Source organism: Triticum dicoccoides, chromosome 4B, assembly GCF_002162155.2.
Source record: "Triticum dicoccoides isolate Atlit2015 ecotype Zavitan chromosome 4B, WEW_v2.0, whole genome shotgun sequence".
In the NCBI taxonomy this organism is placed as follows: Eukaryota; Viridiplantae; Streptophyta; class Magnoliopsida; order Poales; family Poaceae; genus Triticum; species Triticum dicoccoides.
Genome location: NC_041387.1, coordinates 336,209,142 through 336,222,109, shown reverse-complemented (window position 1 = coordinate 336,222,109; position 12,968 = coordinate 336,209,142).

Sequence of the window (12,968 nt, the reverse complement as noted above, 5' to 3'; positions counted from 1 at the left end):
AGCTCCCCAATATTTGCTCCTTTTCCATCCTAGAATCCCAGCTGCCGGCATTCTCCCTCTTCATGTAAACCTTGTAAAATAAGAGAGAATAGCCATAAGTATTGTGACATAACGTGTAATAACAGCCCATAATGCAAGAAATACCGATATAAAAGCATGACGCAAAATGGACGTATCACTCTTTAGTTGGTCGTTTCCCGGTCTCTTTCTAGCCTTCACTTGTACTAAGCGGGAATGCTACTTGTTCATCCACTTCCATAAACCCCAAAGTTGTTCCATATGAGTCCACCATACCTACCTACATGCGGTATTTACCTGCCGTTCCAAGTAAATTTGCATGTGCCAAACTCTAAACCTTCAAATGCAATTCTGTTTTGTATGCTCGAATCACTCATGTAGCAACTAGGGCTGTCTATATCTTCCATGCTAGGTGGGTTATTCTCACAATGAGTGGACTCTGCTCATCATTCACGAGAAAATGGCTGGGAATCAGGATGCCCAATCCCATGCTCAAATCAAATCAAAAAAATTGCAAACAAAACTCCCCCAGGATCGTTGTTAGTTGGACAGTACACGTTGTTTTGGACCAGCCGTGGAGTGTGCTTGTTGGTGGTGGGGGAGTATAAAATTTACCATTCTGTTTGGGAACCGCCTATAATGTATGTAGCATGGAAGATACCGTGATCTCTTGGTTGTTATGTTGACAATTAAAGCATACCGCTCAAAATATTATTTATCTCTGTTTCAAAAACTCAAGCTCTGGCACCTCTGTAAATCCCTGCTTCCCTCTATGAAGGGCCTATCTATTTACTTTTATGTTGAGTCATCATTCTCTTATAAAAAGCACCAGTTAGAGAGCACCACCATCATTTGTATGTGTTGTTATTAATTGATATTGAGTACGACTGTGACTGGATCTCTTTTGCCATGAATTACGATGTCTAGTCAGTCCTTGATCTTCAGGGGTGCTCTGCATTTATGTTTTGCAGCCTCAGAAAGGGATACCGAGATAGCGTCTTATTATATCATATCATGATTGTTTTGAGAAAGTGTTGTCATCCGAGATTTATTATTATTACTCGCTAGTTGATTATGCCAGTGATATGAGTAAATGTGAGACCTAAATGTTATTGTGAATGTTGTTAGTTCATAATCTTTGCTGAAAACTTGAATGCTGGCTTTACATATTTGCAACAACAAGATCAAACAGAGTTTATAGAAGTTTTTCTTTATTACTTTCAGTTTATCAACTGAATTACTTGAGGACAAGCAATGGGTTAAGCTTGGGGGAGTTGATACGTCTCCAACGTATCTACTTTTCCAAACTCTTTTGCCCTTGTTTTGGACTCTAATTTGCATGATTTGAATGGAACTGGCCCGGGCCGACGTTGTTTTCAGCAAAATTGCCATGGTGTTATTTTTGTGCAAAAATAAAAGTTCTCGGAATGACCTGAAACTTCCCGAAGATTAGTTTTGGTATAAATAAAAAAATATTGGCGAAAGAATCAACCGAAGGGGGCCCACACCCTGACCACAAGGGTGGGGGCGAGCCCTGCCCCTGGGGTGCGCCCTCTGTCCTTGTGGGCCCCCTGGACCTCCACCGACCTAAACTCCAACTCCATATAGTCACGTTTGGGGAGAAAATAGTCAGAGAGAAGGATTCATCGCGTTTTACGACACGGAGCCGCTGCCAAGCCCTGTTCTTGCTTGGGAGGGCAGATCTGGAGTCTGTTCGGGGCTCCAGAGAGGGGAATCCGTCGCCATCGTCATCATCAACCATCCTCCATCACCAATTTCATGATGCTCACCACCGTGCATGAGTAATTCCATCGTAGGCTTGCTGGACAGTGATGGGTTGGATGAGGTTTACCATGTAATTGAGTTAGTTTTGTTAGGGTTCGATCCCTAGTATCCATTATGTTCTAAGATTGATGTTGCTATGACTTTGCTATGCTTAATGCTTGTCACTAGGGCCCGAGTGTCATGATTTCAGATCTGAACCTATTATGTTTTCATGAATATATGTGAGTTCTTGATCCTATCTTACAACTTATGGTCACCTACTACGTGTTATGATCCGGCAACCCCGGAGTGACAATAGTCGGGACACTTCCCGGTGATGATCGTAGCCTGAGGAGTTCATGTATTCACTAAGTGCTAATGCTTTGGTCTGATACTCTACTTAAAGGAGGACTTAATATCCCTTAGTTTCCAATAGGACCCCGCTGCCACGAGAGGGTAGGACAAAAGATGTCATGCAAGTTCTTTTCTATAAGCACGTATGACTATATTCGGAATACATGCCTACATTACATTGATGAATTGGAGCTAGTTCTGTCTCACCCTATGTTATAACTGTTGCATGATGAATGCCATCCGACAAAATTATCCATCATTGATCCATTGCCTACGAGCTCGTTTCATATTGATCTTTGTTAAGTTACATTTCCGTTGTCACTATTACGATTGCTACAAAACTGCTACTACTACTTTTGCCACTGTTAGGTTACTTCCACAATACTTTTCTACTAAATACTTTATTGCAGATATTAAGTCTTTCAGGTGTGGTTGAATTGACAACTCAGCTGCTAATACTTGAGAATATTCTTTGGCTCCCCTTGTGTCGAATCAATAAATTTTGGTTGAATACTCTACCCTCAAAAACTGTTGCGATCCCCTATACTTGTGGGCTATAAGGGACACCTTTGCCTCTATCAAGTGGTATCAGATATCCAGGTTGCTCGGTGAGATTTTCTAGTTTTTCTTAGTTTATATTGCATTTGTTCTTCATACCTAGAGTCCATGAAAAATCCACAAAAAATTAGGGTTAGTTCATAATATCCGAACTAGTTTGAGCCATTACATAATATTTTTAGTGTTTTGCTTTGCGGTTGCATCATCGCGTCAAGTTATTGGTCTTAGTGTCTAGTTCTTTAGAGTTTCGAGTTCTGTTCACAAGTTGTCATGCCGCCGCTGCACCATCGTCATTGCCCCTGCCATATACCACCACTGCTTATCCACCACTTCTCTGAGTCTATATACCACCACTGCTCGGAGTCCATATACCATCACTGATCTGAGTTCATATACCATCCCCGATCCGAGTCCATATACCACCCTCGTCCGAGTCCATCTCATATTGGGTTTGCTTTCGGGAGCCATCTATTTACAGATTCGTGTTTCCTTGTTTGAGTAGGTTTCTGATTTCATCAATCTTTCTCCATCCGTAGAAGGGTGATTTCCAAAAATAGAGTCTGGAAACCACCCTCCGTTTAGGCCCAAAGTTTTCCAAAAATTCACTAGTAAAAACAATTATGGCTATCCAATTTTTAGGTGTTTCCGAGCGTTTGGGACAGGCGCCAATATAGAAAGTTTTTTTTGAGCAGTTTCCAAATTTTGGTTCGGGCAGTCAAAAAAATTAGTTGAAAAAATTCCATGTCTATCCTGTTATCTTGACTTGGGAACAATATTGAGACAATCACCATTATACTGATTTTCGGCAAAAAAAAGCACAAAAAATCAGTGTGCCTTTCCCTTGTTTTCGTGTAGCGTCATGACTTTGTTTGTGTTCTAGGCTCGCTTCTCTAGCACGGTCTAGCCTAGGACCAGCACAGTACCATCATTGAGCATTTATTCAACTTTGCATCTCTGAATTGATTATTGCTAACCTTTTTTCTACCATATTATAAGCCATCCCAGCTCCACATACATCGTCGTGCGTTTGACTCTCCCTGGTAATTGCTCTGTCCAAGCTTTGTGAGTTTTGACTACAACGGTTGCTAATCACCACCTACTGCTGGTTAAGAACCGGTAAGAATTTGAGATTTGTGACACCCCACCACCACCACTTCCTAGTAGTCTGTAGGATCATATTCTTGTGTGTTTCTATTGCTGCTAAGCATGACAGGATCACAAGCGCAAAATCTGAACTGTGAGAACATGACAAGGAAGGAACTACATGATAAATTTCAACAAATGTTGGGTGAAAAGGTGCAAGACGTGATGCATAGCTTTGGAAAGGCACTGGAGAGGATTGATGACATTGAGAAGACAATTGACACCAAGTTGGACGCCAAGTTCGATGAAGTACTCGCGCATCTACCACAAGCACCAGCCGCCTCTGCTACACCATTACAACAACATCAACAACCACCTCCACGTCGCGATCCAGTAGAACGAGTGAAGCGTGTTCCTCTTGAGCTAGGACAAACTTCTGGTGTCGTTGTGTCGGCGTTGTGGGAAACGGGGTTGTCAGCGTTCTGGGAACGGGGGTCCCTAGACTTGCCTGCCTGCGGCATGCGGCGTGGCTCAAGGGGTGGCCCAGTATGGCCCATCTTCATCAACTCAAGCTCAAGACCTTCGCGAGGGGCTAAGGGAGTCCTGGATTAGGGGGTGTCCGGATAGCCGAACTATCACCTTTGGTCGGACTCCTGGACTATGAAGATACAAGATTGAAGACTTCGTCTCGTGTCCGGATGGGACTTTCCTTGGCGTGGAAGGCAAGCTTGGTGATACGGATATGTAGATCTCCTGCCATTGTAACCGACTCTGTGTAACCCTAACCCTCTTCGGTGCCTATATAAACCAGAGGGTTTTAGTCCGTAGGACGAACAACAATCATACCATAGGCTAGCCTCTAGGGTTTAGCCTCTCTGATCTCATGGTAGATCTACTCTTGTACTACCCATATCATCAATATTAATCAAGCAGGAGTAGGGTTTTACCTCCATCGAGAGGGCCCGAACCTGGATAAAAACATCGTGTCCCTTGTCTCCTGTTACCATCCGCCTAGGCGCATAGTTCGGGACCCCCTACCCGAGATCCGCCGGTTTTGACACCGACATTGGTGCTTTCATTGAGAGTTCCTCTGTGTCGTCATCTTTAGGCCCGATGGCTCCTCCGATCATCAACAATGATGCGGTCTATGGTGAGACTTTTCTCCCCGGACAGATCTTCGTATTCGGCGGCTTTGGACTGCGGGCCAATTCGCTTGGCCATCTGGAGCAGATTGAAAGCTACGCCCCTGGCCATCAGGTCAAATTTGGAAGTTTGAACTACACGACTGACGTCCGCGGAGACTTGATCTTCGACGGATTCGAGCCACAGCCAAGCGCGCCGCACTGTCACGATGGGCATGATCTAGCTCTGCCGCCGAACAGTGCCCTGGAGGCCGCACTAGTGTCCGCTCCAACCCTTAGCTCGGAGCCGACTGCGCCGATCGAGGACGGGTGGCTGGACACCGCCTCGGGGGCTGCAATCTCTACTGTGATTGAGCCAAACACCATCCCTGTCCTTTGCAAGGCTCGTAACTCCAAGGTGCCGGACTCCTCTCCGGACTCCGAACCTTCCGCGCCCCTACCAATCGAATCCGATTGGGCGCCGGTCATGGAGTTCACCGCCGCGGACATCTTTCAGCACTCGCCCTTTGGCGACATCATGAATTCACTAAAGTCTCTCTCTTTATCAGGAGAGCCCGGGCCGTACTATGGTCAGGAAGGTTGGGATGCGGACGACGAAGAAATTCAAAGCCCACCCACCACCCACTTCGTAGCCACTGTCGATGATTTAACCGACATGCTCAACTTCGACTCCGAAGACATTGACGGTATGGACGACGATGCAGGAGACGACCAAGAACCAGCGCCTATAGGGCACTAGAAGGCCACCTCGTCATACGACATTTACATGGTGGACATCCCAAAAGATGGGAACGACGATGGAACAATGGAGGATGACCCCTCCAAGAAACAGCCTAAGCGCCGGCGTCAGCGGCGCCGCTCTAAATCCCGCCACAGCAAAAACGGTGATTCCGGCACGGGAGAAAATAACACCCCGGAAAGTGCCGAAGACAACCCCCTCCAGCAGGATTCAGCACAGGAGGATGGAGAAGCCAGCCCTCATGAGAGAGCGACACACAGAGAGGTAGAGGACGATAATTACATGCCTCCATCCAAAGACGAGGCAAGCCTCGACGACAACGAATTTGTCGTGCCTGAGGATCCCATCAAACATGAGAGTTTCAAACACAGGCTTATGGCCACGGCAAGAAGCCTCAAGAAAAAGCAGCAACAGCTTAGAGCTGATCAAGATTTGCTAGCTGATACATGGACTAAAGTCCTTGCGGGCGAAGAGTATGAACTTGAACGCCCATCCAAGAGCTACCCAAAACACAGGCTGCTACCCCGATTAGAGGAGGAAGCACCCAAAGCTACATCACCAGCGCATGATGCGGCCGACCGGCCACCTCGTGGCCGCGACAGAGAGGCCTCTCGGCCCTCCACTCAAGCCGCACCCCGGCGCCGCTCAAGAAATACCAAGGCACGGGGAAGTGCGCCAGACCTGCAAGATATATTGGAGGACAAGGAGAGGCAGACAAGATCGATCTACGGATCGCGTGGGCGCCTCACTACACGTGACAACAACCATCATGCCGGATACAGCAAATCCGGTGGGGCCGAACACAGCAGACAAAACCCATTTGAGTTACGTCGTGATATAGCCCAATACAGAGGCGCCGCACACCCACTATGCTTCACAGACGAAGTGATGGATCATCAAATCCCTGAGGGTTTCAAACCATATTGAATCATACGATGGCACAACAGATCCTGCGGTCTGGATCGAGGACTATCTCCTTCATATCCACATGGCCCGCGGTGATGATCTACACGCCATCAAATACCTCCCACTCAAGCTTAAAGGACCAGCTCGGCATTGGCTTAACAGCTTGCCAGCAGAGTCAATTGGTTGTTGGGAAGACCTGGAAGCCGCATTCCTCGACAACTTCCAGGGCACCTATGTGCGACCACCAGACGCCGATGACCTAAGCCACATCATTCAGCAGCCAGAGGAATCGGCCAGACAATTCTGGACACGGTTCCTAACCAAGAAAAATCAAATCGTCGACTGTCCGGATGCAGAGGCCGTTGCAGCCTTCAAATGTAACATCCGCGACGAGTGGCTTGCCTGGCACCTAGGACAGGAAAAGCCGAAATCCATGGCAGCCCTCACAACACTCATGACCCGCTTTTGCGCGGGAGAAGACAACTGGCTAGCTCGTAGTAACAACATGACCAAGAGCCCTGGTAATTCGGATCCCAAGGACAGCAGCGGTAGGTCGCGTCACAACAAGCACAAGCGCCGCATCAATGGCGATAATGCTGAAGATATGGAAGTCAATGCCGGATTCAGAGGCTCTAAACCCGGTCAGCGGAAAAAGCAATTCAAAAGAAATACTCCAGGCCCGTCCAATTTGGACCGAATACTCGATCGCTCATGCCAGATACACGGCACCCCCGAAAAACCAGCCAACCACACCAACAGGGATTGTTGGGTGTTCAAGCAGGCAGGCAAGTTAAATGCCGACAACAATGACAAGGGGCTGCATAGCGAGGACGAGGAGGAGCCCCGAACGTTGAACAATATAGGACAAAAGGGATTCCCCCTACAAGTGCGGACGGTGAAGATATACGCAACCCACATACCCAAAAGGGAGCGGAAGCGTGCACTTAGGGACGTATATGCGATGGAGCCAGTTGCCCCAAAGTTTAACCCGTGGTCCTCTTGACCGATCACTTTTGATCGAAGGGACCACCCCACTAGCATCCGTCATGGCGGATTCGCCGCATTGGTTCTAGACCCAATCGTTGACGGATTTCACCTCACTAGAGTCCTGATGGACGGCGGCAGCAGCCTGAACCTGCTTTATCAGGATACAGTGCGCAAAATGGGCATAGACCCATCAAGGATTAAACCCACAAAGACGACCTTTAAAGGCGTCATACCAGGTGTAGAGGCCAACTGTACAGGCTCAGTTACACTTGAAGTGGTCTTCGGATCCCCGGATAACTTCCGAAGTGAGGAGTTAATCTTCGACATAGTTCCGTTCTACAGCGGCTATCACGCACTGCTCAGACGAACCGCATTTGCAAAGTTCAATGCGGTGCCACACTATGCATACCTCAAGCTCAAGATGCCAGGCCCTCGAGGAGTCATTACGATCAACGGAAACACCGAACGCTCTCTCCGAACGGAGGAGCATACGGCGGCCCTCGCGGCGGAAATACAAACAGCCTCTCAAGGCAATTCTCGAGTCCGGCTATTAAACGTCCAGACACCGTCAAGCACGCCCGGAGTAACCTACAACAAGACCGCCTGGCACGTCCCGAGCACGCATAGCAATGCGGCCCCAACCCCAGCCCTCGCTAAATTGCGAAACCAGTACTACGTGTACATAATTACGCTCTGGAAATACCATGGGCATAGGGGGAGGGGCACGACCACGGCAGGCCCAGAATGCAGCTCAACCGCACCAGGGGCTCCCAATTGTGTCATTCTTTTTTTTCTTTCTTCTCTTACTTTCAGGACTCCTTTCTTAAGAAGCCCTGTCCGGCAGTAGAATTGCCGAACGCACGATGCAACAGCCAGGGAAGCAGAAAGCTACGTCGAGTGTCCAGGTGGTCTCTATAACGAGCAGTATACCTATTTTACATATCATCCCGTAGCTCGCTTCTGGAGGGGGACATGTCAAATAGTCCCGTCCCTTGCTTATTGCACTATTTGTATCGTTCTGCTTTTACTGCAGCTTTTTTGAATAAACAATGCATAGCTTTTGCCTATTATTGCACTCCTTTTTTTATCTATACATATTCACTTATGACATGTTGCATCCGTACGCTTTGGTATGGCCAAATACACCAGGGGCTTGAGTACCCAAAAATATGGTGTGATAAGTCCAAACACTTTCACAAGTGCGGCACCCCGAACTTATAGGATTATATGCATCGGCTCCGAATCATGTCTTGGGTCAATAGTTGGGTTTGCCCGGCTCCCATGTTCTGGTACCTTATGTTCCGTTATATCGGCTAAGGTAGTGCTGGGAGAACCATTGCGATTGTGCCCCGGTTGAGCTGGGTTGAGCACCTCAGTGGATAAAGCTAAAACTGACCGTCATGATAGGGCGACAGCCGGTCGCTGTTCGAGAGGTTTTCGAGTCCCTAAAGACTTATGCCGCTTAGAGCGAGGAGTCGGCTTTGCCCGGCCCAAGCGTGGATAGCGCCCTGAATTCGGTCTTCTGAATAATAGGGGCTTCGCCGAAATTTAAAATTATAGAATTCTATGGCTAAGTGAGAGTGTTCAAGCATTATAGTCTGGTTGCCTTGTTCGTTGCGTTGAGCGCCTCCCTCGGAGGACCCAATAATGGGAAAAAGAGCGCTCAAGTTTATCCCGAACACCCCAGCACTCGTGGCATGGGGGCAGAAGCCGACGACTCGCCATCTCTCAAATTTAATAAACGGCCGCACAGAAGGTAATATTTTAAATTCACAAGCGTTTCTTAGCGCATGTGAACAAGTTTTCAAGCGTACAGGATAACAAATGCGAGTTTACTCAAAAATTACATCTTTGGAGCATTCACCCGCTATAAGGTGGGCACCCTTCAGGACGCCCTCATAATACATCTCGGGCTTGCGATACTCCCTGCCTCGCGGTGGAGCATCCGTCACAAGGTTCTCAACGTCCATCTTGCCCCAGTGTACTTTAGCACGGGCAAGGGCCCTACGGGCACCTTCGATACAGATGGAGCGCTTGACGACTTCAATCCACGGATAGGCGTCCACCAGCTTCCTCACCAACCCGAAGTAGCTCCCAGGCATGGCTTCCTCAGGCCACAGTCAAACTATGAGGCCCTTCATGGCCTGTTCGGCCACCTTATGGAGCTCGACCAGCTGCTTCAGCTGGTCGCTCAAGGGCACTGGGTGTCCGGCCTCAGCATACTAAGACCAGAACACCTTCTCCGTCGAGCTCCCCTCCTCGGCCCGGTAGAATGCGGCAGCGTCGGACTGTAGGACCTTGAAGTATGTCTAGAAGGGGGGTGATTAGACTACTTGACCAATTAAAAACTTAACCTTTTCCCAATTTTAGAGTTTGGTAGATTTTAGCTATCTTAGGACAAGTCAAGCAATCATCACACAAATCAAGCAAGCATGCAAAGAGTATATGGGCAGCGGAAATTAAAGCATGCAACTTGCAAGAAAGTAAAGGGAAGGGTTTGGAGGATTCAAACACAATTGGAGACACGGATGTTTTTGGCGTGGTTCCGATAGGTGGTGCTATCGTACATCCACGTTGATGGAGACTTCAACCCACGAAGGGTAACACTTGCGTGAGTCCACGGAGGGCTCCACCCATGAAGGGTCCACGAAGAAGCAACCTTGTCTATCCCACCATGGCCGTCGCCCACGAAGGACTTGCCTCACTAGCGGTACATCTTCACGAAGTAGGCGATCTCCTTGCCCTTACAAACTCCTTAGTTCAACTCCACAATCTTGTCGGAGGCTCCCAAGTGACACCTAGCCAATCTAGGAGACACCACTCTCCAAGAAGTAACAAATCATGCGTTGATGATGAACTCCTTGCTCTTGTGCTTCAAATGATAGTCTCCCCAACACTCAACTCTCTCTCATAGGATTTGGATCTGGTGGAAAGAGGGTTTGAGTGGAAAGCAACTTGGGGAAGGCTAGAGATCAAGATTCATATGGTAGGAATGGAATATCTTGGCCTCAACACATGAGTAGGTGGTTCTCTCTCAGAAATGGTAAGTTGGAAGTGTAGGTTTAGTCTGATGGCTCTCTCCATGAATTAAGAGGAGGTGGAGGGGTATATATAGCCTCCAAACAAAATCTAACCGTTACACACAATTTACCAAACTCGGTGGGACCGATTCAACAGACTCGATAGGACCGATTTAGTAAACCTAGTGACTGTTAGTGATTTTCGGTGGGACTGACATGCAACTCGGTGAGACCGATTCGGTTAGGGTTAGGGCATAACGTAATCTCGGTAAGACCGATTACACAAACTCGGTGAGACCGATTTTGGTAATAAGCTTTCCAGAGAGTTGGTCAGGTAAACTCGGTGGGACCGATTTGCTCTTTTCGGTGAGACCGAAATGTTATAAAAGGGAAACAGAGAGTTTACATTGCAATCTTGGTGGGACCGATCGCTCACTTCGGTTTGACCGAAACGTTACGAAGGGAAACAGAGAGATTACAATCCCATCTCGGTGAGACCGAGATCCCTATCGGTAGGACCGATTTGCCTAGGGTTTGTGGCAGTGGCTATGACTTTTGAAATCGGTGGCGCCGGATAGGAAGAATCGTTGTGACCGGTTTTGGCTCTGGGTTTAGGTCATTTGTGGATTGTGAGAAAGTAGCCGAGGGTTTTGGAGCATATCACTAAGCACATGAAGCAAGAGGCTCATTAAGCAACACCTCATCCCTCCTTGATAGGATTGGCTTTTCCTATAGACTCAATCTGATCTTGGACCACTAAAATTTAAAATGAAGAGTCTTGAGCTTTTGAGCTTGAGCCAATCCTTTGTCCTTAGTATTTTGAGGGATCCACTTTCGTCATCCATGCCATGCCATTCATTGAGCTTTCCTGAAATAATAGTCTTGGAATAGCATTAGCTCATTGAGCTATATGTTGTTATGAATTACCAAAACCACCTAGGGATAGTTGCACTTTCAATCTCCCCCTTTTTGGTAATTGATGACAACATATAGATCAAAGCTTCGACAAATGATAATAAGATTGAAAAACATCGTCGCTTTGAGAAGTATGTGATAAGCAAGAGCTCCCCCTAAATTTGTGCATAGTTTAAGATTTGCTTTGGACTGCAAATGCACAAGGAATTAGGATCATGGGTTACTCTTCCATGTCACATACATCTTGGTGGAGCGCTCAAAATGATAAAGATTGAATACATGCACTCATCACCAAGCAAAGTGAATGATCGCATAGGATAGATAAGATAATATCATCAAACATGCATAAGTGTAGCTTATCATCAAACACATGATCATCAATGTCTCACAAGAATAGCATAGTATCTCAGGCAATCAAAAGCAAACAAGTTTGAACCACCAAATCAAGAGAGAATAAAAGCAACAATCTCTCTCTCTCTCTCTCTCGAAGCCTATGATCTATACATTTTTCTCCCCCTTTGGCAACAAGTTACCAAAAAGTTCATAGAAAATGCATAGTGTTAGATCGTCTCTCAGGCTTGATCTTCAGGTGGTGGTGTAGAGATGGCTCCTTGGACGAAGGCTTCAGTTGATGTAGAGGGAGCTGGAGGAGTTGGTTGCACTGGAGCTGTAGGAGCTGTAGCTGGTGCAGATGATGTGGCTCTGGTGTCTAGCACGGGCACTGCAGCTGACCTCTGAGCTCTAGGCACTCTGGCAAAGACATTAGTGGTAGTCTTGCCCTTCCTCTCCTGCATGTCATCCTGTAGCTACTCCACAACTAACTGAATCTCAGTTACATTGACATCTAGATCATAGAATTTATGTTCCATGATTCTTTCCAAGCTCTCCTGATTTTGAGTGAGGGTGGCCAATCCCGACTCAATCCTCAGAGATGATGCTATCAAGTAACCAAGCTGATCCTGCTTGTTCTTCAAGAAATACTCATATGCCTCCTCTTGAGTTAGCATCTTGGCAGCCTTCTCCTTTCTTGCCTTCTCCTTCTTCTCTTGAGCTTGAACTGATAATGGATCATTCTCATTCATGACAACCTCATTGTCCTCAAAGTCTGGATAGAGAGGAAAATGTTCCCTATCCAATAGATATTTGCCTGTGCCCATCTTTGAGTTAATCAACTCCTGAATCTGAGGGGCATATCCACAGCTCCTCTTCTGATATGCTGCAGTCCTCTTAATGGTTTCAACTATAAGGCTCATGACCTTGAATTTCTGTGGCACATCAAACAAATGCAACATATTGATTGCATGCCCTCTAATCATGTTGTGGTCATCTGACTTAGGCAATAGTGTGTGCCTTAGGATCCAATTGATTATGGGCATCCCTGATAGAAGAAAGTGGACTGATCCAAAAGAGAAAGTCTCTAGAGCTTTGTCTGGGATCTCCTTGTACATATGTGCCATGGTATTGTGTCCCATTTTCTTCTTG